The following is a 12,107-nucleotide window of genomic DNA, read 5'->3' on the forward strand; positions in this document are numbered from 1 at the left end:
GTTGCCTCCTTCTTGAGCAACATCCAGAAGAGCGTAGGAAGGGAGACAAATGGCTGAGAGACCACAGGGCGTTATGTGTGTCTTCCCTGACCACAGGCTGCTCCTGGCTATCTTATTGTTCCTATTTCACTTTCCACAATGGTAGTAGCAGGATGGGAAGTGTAAGGGCCAGAGCTCAACTCAGGCCCCCAGCTGGCCACCTCCCCTGAATCCAAAGCCCCAGACAAGGAGCAGCTGCAATCCATCCGCCTCTCTACAGAGAACGCAGGACAGAGGGAGCCATTTCCAGTCTGGCTGTGTCAACTCGGTGGCGATGTGTGGTGGAAATGGTGAGATTTAAATGAAACCAATTTACATCTTAATTTGTTTCCCTCTTAAGATAGTTTATCAAAGATGAGCATTTAAGTGCGGGAAATGTTATCATCCTTCTGAAAGCTCCAAATGCCAACATGCATCAAATGAGGAGAGAAGAAAATGCTTGGCACTTCTCCGTGATGTGCCAATGGAAAGTGAGACACAAGGAAATTAAGTAAATCAATGCATGTGCACACCCCAGGGCTGGCAGATGTTTCTCCACAGCAGCTTTAAAGACTACAGAGAGTCGTCATGCAGCCCTAGTTCCAGAGATTGGGAATGAAATCTTAGATAAGTATGCGCTTCAAGGGAATATGTGTAGGACATGAGGTCAGACTGGGTTTTAACCTTGCATCTGCTACTTATTAGCTTTGAGACAGCGGTTTTCTCTCTCTGAGCCACAGTCTGCTCATATGTATAATGGGAAAAAGAATAAGGATCAATCACTTATATTCAGTCCACATACTATAGCAGATACTTTTACTTATATGTTAACCTATTTAGTCATCCTAAAACCTGATGATGGAGATAACATTAACTCCATTTTGCAAATGAGGTTCAGAGAGATTCTGGGACCTGGACAGTATTACACGGTGATAACCACGGAGATGAACCGCCCAGATCTTCCTTCAAGAGAACCTGCTGCAAGGAGGGTAGCTGCAGGACATCCTCCAGCTGCCATACCTTCGACTCCGCAGCAGCATTTGTCACTGAGGCCACATATTCCCAGGGTTACCCCCAGCCAATAGAGAATGATTCAGGTACAAGAGATGGGCCATTCCAGCCCACAGCAGACGCCTCTGATGGGTGATCTGTGTTCTGGGGATCCTCATTGCCTGGTTGAGACTGCATTGAAGTCTGGGGCTTTTCTTACCCAATTCTCCTTCCTTCTTGCTCTTCTTTCATGGGTGTGAGACTCACATGGCAATCTGAAAGCTCTTCCCACCTAAACTGTTCTCTTCCCTCTTTACTCTTGGCAGTTATTTCCCTCAAACAAATCTCACACATGTCTAACTCCATCTTGGCATCTGCTTTTTAGAGGTCCAAAACTGACACACACATAGTGAATAGGATCCAGTGAGTCAGGTCCTTAAAAGATTAAATGAGGACAGGAATGGGATAAGGAGATAATGTTTGTCAAAGTTCCTGAGACACTGCTGGAATGGAAGCTAACAGTTCACAACCCTTGGTACACATTCCAACCACTTGTGCTATCTTTGCAAAATAGACATAGTCAGCACCATTTCAGACCTACTAGAAACTCTAGTGGTTGGTCATAATATTTTTTAAGTAATTTATTGGGGTGAAATTCACATTACATAAAATTAACCATTGTAAAGAGAATAACTGCATCATTTAGTATCTTCACAGTGTTGTGGAAACCATCACTTATAAGTAAAACCTCTTTTCCATTAAATGGTTTCTCCCTATCCCCAACTCCTCCCGGGCCCTGCCAGCCACCAATCTGCATTCTGTCTCTATGGATTTCTTAATGCTAAATATTTCATATCGATGCAGTCATACAATGTTTATAGTTTTGTGTCTGGCTTCTTGAACTGAGCATAATGTTTTGGAGGTTCACCCTCTTTGTAGCATGTATCAGTACTGCATTTCTTTTTATGACTGAATAATATTCCATTGTATTGATACACCACCATTTGTCCATTCATCTGCTGATGGACACTTATTTCCACCTCGTGGCTTATTGTAAATAGTGCAGCTGTGAACATGCATGTACATGTACTTGCTTTAGTGACTGTTTTCAATTCTTTTGGGTATATCCTTAGGAATGGAATTGCAGGGTCATATGGTAATTCAATGTTTACCTTTTTGAGAAACTGCCAAACTGTTTTCCATGGTGGCTGAACCATTTTACATTCCCACCAGCAATTAACAAGGGCTCTAATTTCTCCATATCCTCACCAAAATTTGTTATTTTCCATTTTTTTAATTATAGCCATCCTAGTAGGTATGAAGTGGTACTTCATTATGGCTTTGATTTACATTTCCTTAATGACTAATAATGGTGAGCATCTTTTCATGCGCTTGTTGGATATTTGCGCATAATCTTTGGAGAACCGTCTCTTCAAGTCCATCGTACATTTTAAAATTTGATGGTCTATCTTTATGCTGGTGAGTTGTAACAGTTCTTTTTATATTCTGACCTTTATCAGATATATGATTTGCAAATATTTTTCTCCCATTCTGTGGTTCTTTTCACTTTCTTGGTAATGTCCTATAATAAACAAAAGTTTTAAATTTTGATAAATTGTAATGTTTTTTAATTTGGTCATGATTTTGGTGTCATATCTAAGAATCCATTGCCAAAGTCATGAAGATTTACAATTATATTTCCTGCTAAGAATTTTATGGTTTTAGCTCTTATAATTAGGTCTTTGATTCATTTGGAGTTAAATTTTTGTATATGGTATGAAGCAAGGGCCTAACTTCATTCTTTTGCATATAGATATCCAGTTGTCCCAGTACCATTTGCTGAAGAAACTATTCTTTCTCCTGTTGAAAGGTCTTGGCATCCTTTTCAAAAATCAATTGGTCATAGATTTATGGGTTTACATCTGCTCTCCCTCAGTTTTATTCCACTTGTCTGTATGTCTATCCTTGTGCCAGTACCATACTATTTTGATTATTGCAGCTTTGCAGTAAATTTTGAAATCAAGAAGTTCATGTTTTTCCAGATTATCTTGGCTATTCAGGGGACTTTGTAATTCCATATGAATCTGAGGATCAGATTTTCCATTTCTGCAAAAAATGACCGTTGCCATTTTGGTAGGGATTGCATTGAATCTGTAAACCACTATGGATAATATTGACATCTTAACAATCTTAAATCTTCCAATCCATAAACACAAGATGTATTTCCATTTACTTAGGTCTTCTTTAGTTTCTTTCAGCAACGTTTTATACTTTTTCAGTGGACAAGTCTTTCATATCTTTGGTTAAATTTATTCCTAGGTGTTTTATTCTTTTGAGTGCTATTTTGTTTTCTTAATTTCCTTTTCAGACTGTTCACTGTTAGTGTATAAAAACACAACTGAGGGGCCGGGCCCATGGCTGGGTGGTTGAGTTTGCGTGCTCTGCTTTGGTGGCCTGCGGTTTCACTGGTTGAGATCCTGGGCGGGGACATGGCACCACTCATCAGGCCATGTTGAGGTGGCATCCCACATAGCACAACCAGAGGCACTCACAACTAGAATACACAACTATGTACTGGGGGGCTTTGGGGAGAAGAATGAAAAAAAAAAAGGTTGGCAACACTTGTTAGCTCAGGTACCAATCTTAAAAAAATAAAATAAAATAAAAATAAAAACACAACTGATTTTTGCGTGTTGATGTTGTACACTGCAACTTTGCTGAATTTGTTTATTAGCTCTAATCGTTTTTTTGTGGATTCTTTGGTAATTTCTAAATATAGGATCATATCATTTGCAAATAGAGATAATGTCACTTCTTCCTTTCAATTTCAGTGCCTTTTCTTTTTCTTTCTTGCCAAATTGCTCTGGCTAGAACTTCCAGTACAATGTTGAATATCAGTGGTAAAAGTGGGTACCTTTGACTCATTCCTGACCTTAAGGTGAAAACTTTCAATCTTTCACCATTGAGTATGTTAGCTGTGGGTTTTTCACAAATGCCTTTTATCATGTTGAAAAGGTCACATCTTTTGTAAAGCACTGAAAACAACTGACGTAGAAGCTCAATAAGAGTTTATTAAGTTGTAAACAATAAGTAGTTTCCCCTCTTTGTTGATAGGCTTTGTCATAGAGATGCTGAGTATAAAATGCAATGTAGGAAAAAGCAAACAAAAATAAACAGGCCGTTTTGAACACACCGATTATGATGCTGGGAACCAGCACCATTACGTGAAGAAAGGAGAACAGGTTTTGATCAAACTGGATTGGAATGCCAGCCCTGCCATGATTCAGGCTGCATGACATTGAGAGATTCACATAACCTCTTTGAAACAGTTTCTTTTCTAGAAAGTATAGATAATGTCAACCTTGCAGGGTTTTGTTATGATTTCATGTAAATAACTGCACTAGGTACCTGGAATATAATATTTGCTGAATAAATGCTAGCTCCCTTGGCTAAGACCATCCCTACCATTTACAGGGCCTAGGGCCAGAGAATTTTAAAAGGCCTCGTTACCAAATATCTGGTTATTTGAAAATTACAAATCAAGGTAAATATGGTACTTGCTTCACTCCCTCAGTTTGTTCATTAATTCAATTTAAAAACACTTATTGAACACTAACTTATGCAAGGCACAATGCTTCACTTAGATTAAAATGTCAATTATGGAATTCCACGTAAAGATAGGGGAAAGCCAGAAACATCTAAAACACTGCTTCCAAACTTCCAATTGAAATACTCACTAAAACACACAAAAAAATGCAAAGTTCTTAGAGCACTGAAATGTGGAAGGTTTGGACAACAGCCAAAATCATATTTAGAGGTGAAACATCAGAGGCATTCATTTTGTAAACATTTATTCATCAGCTACTATTTGCTAGATTCTGAGTCAGGAATAAAATAAGGACATCTGCTATTAAAATTACTATTTAATAAGTTCTAGAAATTTTACCCTACGAAATAAGAGAAGCTCAAATTAGTATTATTTATACCTTTGGATGGAGGCATTCTCTGGTGGTCTAATTCAGCACTCTCATTGCCGTGGCCTGGGGTTCACACCACACCACGCAACTGTCAGTGGTCATACCGCGGTGGCTGCACGTTGCTGTAATGCTGAAAGCTGTGCCACCAGTATTTCAAATACCACCAGGGTCACCCATGGTGGACAGGTTTCAGCAGAGCTTCCAAACAAAGACAGACTAGGAAGAAAGACCTGGCCACTCACTTCCGAAACAGTTGGTCATGAAAACCCTGTGAAGAGCAGTGGAGCATTGTCTGATACAGTGCGGAAGATGAGAGGAGGGGGAAAAGACCAGGCAGGACTCCACTCTGCTGTACAGGGTTGCTAGGAGTCGGAATCCACTTGTGGGCACTAACAACAACAAACGGAAGCATTCCTTAACCACCCTGTTTAAAATTTCAAGGTACCCAACACCCCAGGATTTACTTGCTATCTCCCTTCTCTGCTTAATTTTCTGCATAGCATTTATTACCTTGTAACATATTATGTACTTTACACAGTTACAGTCATGCGCCACGTCATGACGTTTCGGTCAACGATGAACCACGTATACAACAGTGGTCTCATAAGATTAGAGCCATATAGGCTAGGTGTGTAGTAGTCTATACCATCTAGGTTTGTGTAATTATATTCTATGATGTTCGCACAACCGCAGAATCACCTAACAACACATTTCTCAGAACATATCCCCATCGTTAAGTGACACACGACTGCATTTTGTTTAGTGTATGTCTCTCTACTAAAACACTAGCACCATGAGAGTGTTATATTGCATGAATATAATACAATGTATTCATCCATTCTCCACATAAAGCATATCAGGGGTGTATCTACATGTTCACACTCAGAAACAATGAACTCTCTTATATTATGTCTTCTTGTGCACATGTGAGAGTTTCTCTATGGTGTAAAAAATCAATTATTATTTGCAATAGTTGTGTTCCATAAAGTCACTGTGAACACTGAATTAGCAGATACCAAACCATTGCTCCTAGAGGAAATAACCTAGAGGGTTAGGTCTGCAAGTCTACGGTCACATTTTAGTCAATCAATCAATCAATAACTTCATTTTATGTATGTTTCTGTTTAAAGATACCTTATTTAAAATACATTGTTGATTCATTGACATTGAATTCACAGTCAACAGCACTATAACTCATGCCTGAATGAACTTTATCTAACACATGCCTTTCTCTGTAAGGCATACCACAGTCTTCTTGAATTAAGGAACACTAGACAATTCAGCACCACACTGGCGGCCATTTTAAATAGTGAAATCTATGAAAAAAAAAGCACAAAAATGCAAAAAACATGGCAGTTAATCAACCATGAAAAGAACACTTGCTTGCAGTATGAGAGTTAAAACAAGAAGGCAGTGTCGCCTTGTTCGACCTCAACTGGGATGATGCACGCCAAGTGACTAAAATTTTTTGCCGCTCTGCACATGTCTGCAAGTGACTATGAAAGCACCATGAATATTGATTTGAGGGTTACAAATAAATTTTAGCAAGTAGGCAAATTTGCAAATATGGAATCTGTGAGTAATGAAGATTGACTACATTTAGAAGTAGTGTTCCTAGATATTAAAGAATAGCCATCTTCAAATTTATTAGATGTTGGCACATTGTTGCTTAAAGTAGTTGTACCTATTTCACCTCCACCTTAAATTGCACTCCATCCAAGTGTCGCCATGTCCTCTTCACACTTGGAATTGTTACTATTTTTAATTTCCATCAATCCAATGCACATAACATGGCAATTTCTTGTTTAAATTTGGATTTATCAGATTACTAGTGAGACTGAGAACCTCTTTGTACGTTTCGTCCTTTGTGAATCGCCTGTTGATGCTCTTTGCTCTTTTTCCTACTGTTTGCTTTTTGGTGTGTCTTGACTATCCTCTGACATCTACCTCAACATATAAATTTTAGAATAAGTTTCCCCAGTTTTATGAAAAATTCTGTTGGAAAATTTGTTAGAATTGCATCAATTTTATAGGGTAATTTGAGGAGAATTAACAGTATTGAAAAATCTATTACTATCTTCTTTTATGTGTTTCAGAAATGTTTTCTGATTTTCTCTGTAAGAAGACTGTACATTTGTGGATTAAATTTATTTCTAGGCATTGTGTAGTTTTTTGTGTTAATATCATTTATGTGTTTATACATATTTTCTAATTGATTACTGTTGGTATAGGGCTCACTACTGAAAATTTTTCCCCAGTTTTTTTGGTTTTTGGGGTTTTTTTGCTGAGGAAGTTTTGCCCTGAGATAACATCTGTTGCTAATCTTCCTCTTTTTTTCCTTTTTATGTGAGCTGCCACCACAGCATGGCTGCTAATAGATGAGTGGTGCAGGTCCGTACATGGGAACCAAACCTGGGCTGCTGAAGTGAAGCGTGCTGAGCCTAACCACTAGGTCACTGGGCCTGGTTCATCCCCAGTTTTATGGAGATATAATTGACATAAACTTTGTGTTAGTTTCAGGAATACAACATAATGAGTTAATATTTGTATATATTGTGAAATGATCACCACAATATTTGGTTAACATCCATCACTACTCATACTTACAAATGTTTTTTTCTTGTGATGAAAATTTTTAACATCTACTCTCTTAGCAACTTTCAAATATACCATACAGTACTGTTAACTATAGTCCCCATGTTGCATACATCCCTTGTTTACCTTATAACTGGAAGTTTGTACCTTTTGACCACCTTCACCCATTTCCTCCACCCTCACCCCTCCCCTCTGGCAACCACCAATCTGTTTCTGTTTCTAGAAGTTCGATTTTTTAAGATTCCACTTATAAGTGAGATCATGCAGTATTTTTCTTTCTCTATCTAACTTATTTCACTTGACAAAATGCCCTAAAGCTCCATCTCTCTCACTCTCTCTCTCTCTATATATATGTATTTATGTTAATGTTTGATCTGGAAATATTCTTAGTTCTCTTATTATTCTTAATTATTGTCTGTAGATGTCGTTGGATTTTTTCCTGACAGATGTGGTAGAAATTATTAATTATAGTCCAAGATCCATTCACCATATTTTCATTTTGGTAAAGGACCCTCTCCACAACACACACACCAGTTCAGCTGAGTGCATGGTCACCAGCTAGAAACCGCATATCCTAGTCTCCTCCGTAATCATGTGGCTAAGTTCTGGAGGGGCGTTTTTTGGTTTTGGTTTTGATTTTTTAAGTGGCAAGGGCTAGTATCTCCAGTACAAGGAAGAATGGTAGCAATGAAAGGGGCATTCTTGTCTTGTACCTGACTTAATGGGACTCTCTCTAAACTTTTATCAATACGAAATTTGCCATAGGTTTTGGATAGATATATTCAGTCATGTTACATAATTTCTTTTTACATCATAGTAGGTTAAGAGGTTTTCTTTTTGTTTTACTTACTTTTAGTCATAAGTGTTGTATCCAATGCTTTTCCTGAATTGTACTGCATATAAGGTTTTGTGTGCCTCCTATGTTTCTTTCAGCTGCCTCCTCCTTTTCTCTCGGTTGATACTCCAACCTGCTGAATCTCCCCTCTGCTTCTGGGCTTGGATGAAATGACACACAACAGGGCTTATGATCTTGTTTCTTTAGCAGTTGCCTTGTTGCTAAATGTCGAGAAGGATTAGGTCTCTGTGGGAGGAAACTTGACCAATGGGAAACAAGAGTCAGGACTGATCAATTTCCCCTCTTTTGCCCCTCTCTGAACTAGACCATGGTGTACTTTCCTCTTGCAGACCTTTCGGAGAATTCCCACCTGCTGAGGGAATATGCCTGGATGTCTTTGCAAAGTGTGTGGAAGTTGTGGCCAGTACAGCAACACAATTGCTTCACAGCTTTCCTTGCCTGACATGACTTATTTTCCTCACTCTCACTGCTGGGACTTGTACTTCTCAAAGCGTCAACGTTGTAATCCATGCCTCAGGCTCTGCTTTCCAGCAGATCCAGCCTAGGGTACGCAGGCTAAAGTTTATTGCATATATTGAGACAACGTTAACATTTTTCTTTCTTAATCTCTTTCAGATATTAATATGGTAATATATTTTGATACATAGACTGATAGAGATCTATCCTATATCCCCAAGAAAAATTCATCTTGGTTATGATGCACTTTAAAAAGACTGGATTTTATATGCTAGTATTTCATATAGGAATCACTCATTTATGAACATAAGTGAGATTAGTCTATAGCATTCTCTTCTTTTACTGTTAGTATCTGGTTTCAGTATCAAGGGAATACTTGTCTATAAAATGAGTTTGGTAGTTTTTTTTCTTTTCCTGTTCTCTGAAATATGCATAAGATAGGGATTACCAGTTTATTGCGGTTTGATGAAAGTTGTGTTCAAACTTTATTGTCCCAATGTATTTCTTATATTTCAGACATGTAGGATTGATGGGGGCATATTTATAACCACCAAGACCTATTTCTTTAATGGCTATTGGCTCATTGAGGTTTCCTATGTCTCCATCAGTCAATAAAATCTTAAGTATTAAAATGGCTTGTGTAAAAAATGTAGTTAGAAATTTATGGAACAGAAAAGAACACTCATGCCCTATGATGCAGTAAAATTCCACTTTTATGTAGTATTTGTATTGAAATTGTTATAAATGTACACAAAATTTATATGTAGGGATGGAAGTTCAATACAGCATTTATTATAATACCAATAATTTTGGAAACAATATAAATATCCCCAAAAAATGAGACTGTTTTAAACAATGTGTTAAATCCACTCAATTGAATACCACATAGCCAATAAAAGTTATATTCTTGAAGAATATTTAGAGATTATGAGAAAATATTTTGGATTGGCAAGTGAGAAAAAGCTGTATGTTCCACTAATTAATTTTGTTTGCAAATGGTGAGAGAGAAGGAGGGATGCAAGGGGAGAGAGAAAGAGAATAAAAGACTAGTAGGATATATCCCAAAGTTTTACCCCTGTTATATTCTTCATTAAAATTGTATATATTTTATCCTGAACATGATGATACTTTTGCCATCAGGAAGAGAACATGTTACAAAACGTTTTTAAAAGGTGCTCTTGTTTTCTATGGCCACACTGATCCCGAATGGGGTGTTAGGTCACGCTGCATGCAAGGCATTCTCTGCTAGTTCAATGCCACCTCCTATTTAGACTGAGCTGGGATGCAAAATAACCCCACACTGGAACTCAGTGAGAAACTGCTGACATCTTTAGCTAATATCAGAGCACGTCCCCACTAGAACCTTACTCTTGTCAGAATACATCTAGGGCATCCTCCAAACTATTAAAAAAGCAACCCTTACCAAACAATAACAGTGTCCCCATGCCTGTCAGCCTGATTCTGGGACAAATATAATAGCTTCTTGAATTGAGTCATGAGGATTTGGGAAAAAAAACATCTCCGCAGTGTACACTAGCATGTCCCGCATTCCATTTCAGCATCAGGAAGGTACATAGGAAGGAAAACTTTACTGTAAAGTAAGCTAAAGAGGAGCATGCACAGAGCCTTCGGTTATCAGCATTGTTACCAAACTGCTGAATGGGAAATCATTTGACCTGGGGAGTGTGCAGATGTAACTGAAAAGGTATGCATTCAAAAAAAAATTTTTTTTTGAGGAAGATTAGCCCTGAGCTAACTACTGCCAGTCCTCGTCCTTTTGCTGAGAAAGCCTGGCCCTGAGCTAACATTTGTACCCATCTTCTTCTACTTTATATGTGGGACACCTATCACAGCATGGCTTTTGCCAAGCGGTGCCATGTCCGCACCCGGGATCCGAACCGGTGAACCCCAGGCCGCCGAAAAGCAGAATGTGCGAACTTAACAGCTGCGCCACTGGGCCGGCCCCTTAAAAATTTTTTATTCTAATTCAAGCCTTTCCTTTAGGAAAGCAAAACTCCTAACAGGAAAATAATCCACCCCAGGTGGCAAAGTTCTTTCTGACCTCATGCCTTCCAACTCCCTCACTCAGTTGTCACTCACCAGATATTTGCTAGGGTCCTGCTAACTGTGGGAGGCATTGCAGAGGATCAAAGATTTGTTGCACACAGCCCCCGTCCTCAAGGAACTTGTTCTAGGAGAGTTCTGAAACCAAACGATTCTACTGCATCTTCTGTGCCAAAAGGTGGATGAGGCAGAGAACAGCGGGAGATAAGGCTGAGCTGGAAGTTGCAAAGCCAGAAGGTTGGAAGTTTTATCCCACCCATGTGGATGTGGAAGCTTCTCAACACCACACTTTTGGTTGGAGGGACAAAGATGTGAGCTAGGGGCGGTAATTGCTGAAGAAGGAGAGAAAGAATACAGCAGAATTTCACAGAAAACAACGTGGGTGCAACAAACAAATAACAGGACTTCAAAAAGAGAACATAGGATGTCTCAGAGCATGAGCAAGACTAGCGGAGTCCTGGCAGCCTAATTTAATAAGAATGATAATAGGAAACTTTATAGAGCAACGTCTAGATCCCAGGCACTCCATGAGCGTTTGAAATGTTTTATCTCACGTAATCCTCACTGCAGCTCTATGAGGCAGGTAGAGAGGAGCAATAAGGAACTCAGACACCAAGTGATGCTCCCCAGTTCCCGCCCTTAGTTAGTAATGGAGCCTATGTTTGAATCCAGGCAGACTGACTCTAGGATCAGTTTTTGTACTCACACCAGTGGTTCTCAGTGTGGTCCTTAGACCAGCTGCAAAAGCATCACATAGGAACATGCTAGAAATGCAAATCTCCAACTCCCCTCCCCAGACCTGCTGCTTCAGAACATGGGGCAAGGACCCAGGAAGCTGTTTCAGCAAACCCTCCAGGGGATTCTGACACACTTGATCCTTGAGAACCACTGCTCTATCCCAGACTCATAAATCAGAGATTTGGAGTGAAATTCTAGCTCTCCTATATACCAGCTGTGTGACCTTTGACAATCTACATACCTTTCTAAGGTTTAATTCTCCTATGTATAAAATGGAGTTCATAATAAGTACCCTGTGTTCCCAGAGGGTTGTATAACGAATACATTGAGATAAATGCAAGTAAATTGTCTAGAGCAGGGAAGCCTCCATAAATGGTCCCTGTAGCCCAATTTCCTGACTGCAAACTGGCCAC

At 39.0% G+C, this 12,107-nt stretch overlaps 1 protein-coding gene across 7 annotated transcripts in view; it reads right to left on the bottom strand.

The window, feature by feature from the left end:
- Positions 1-12,107, bottom strand: part of CPNE4 (copine 4) — a 480,649-nt gene that overhangs the window by 383,703 nt on the left and 84,839 nt on the right. The window contains exon 2 of one of the 7 annotated variants that reach the window (XM_070577532.1): positions 8,431-8,674. The exons of the other annotated variants lie outside the window; for them this stretch is intronic. The gene's annotated coding sequence lies outside the window, so the exon portion shown is untranslated. The remainder of the gene's footprint in view (positions 1-8,430; positions 8,675-12,107) is intronic. 7 annotated transcript variants of the gene reach the window in all.

This window comes from Equus przewalskii, chromosome 15, assembly GCF_037783145.1.
Source record: "Equus przewalskii isolate Varuska chromosome 15, EquPr2, whole genome shotgun sequence".
NCBI classification, from domain to species: Eukaryota; Metazoa; Chordata; class Mammalia; order Perissodactyla; family Equidae; genus Equus; species Equus przewalskii.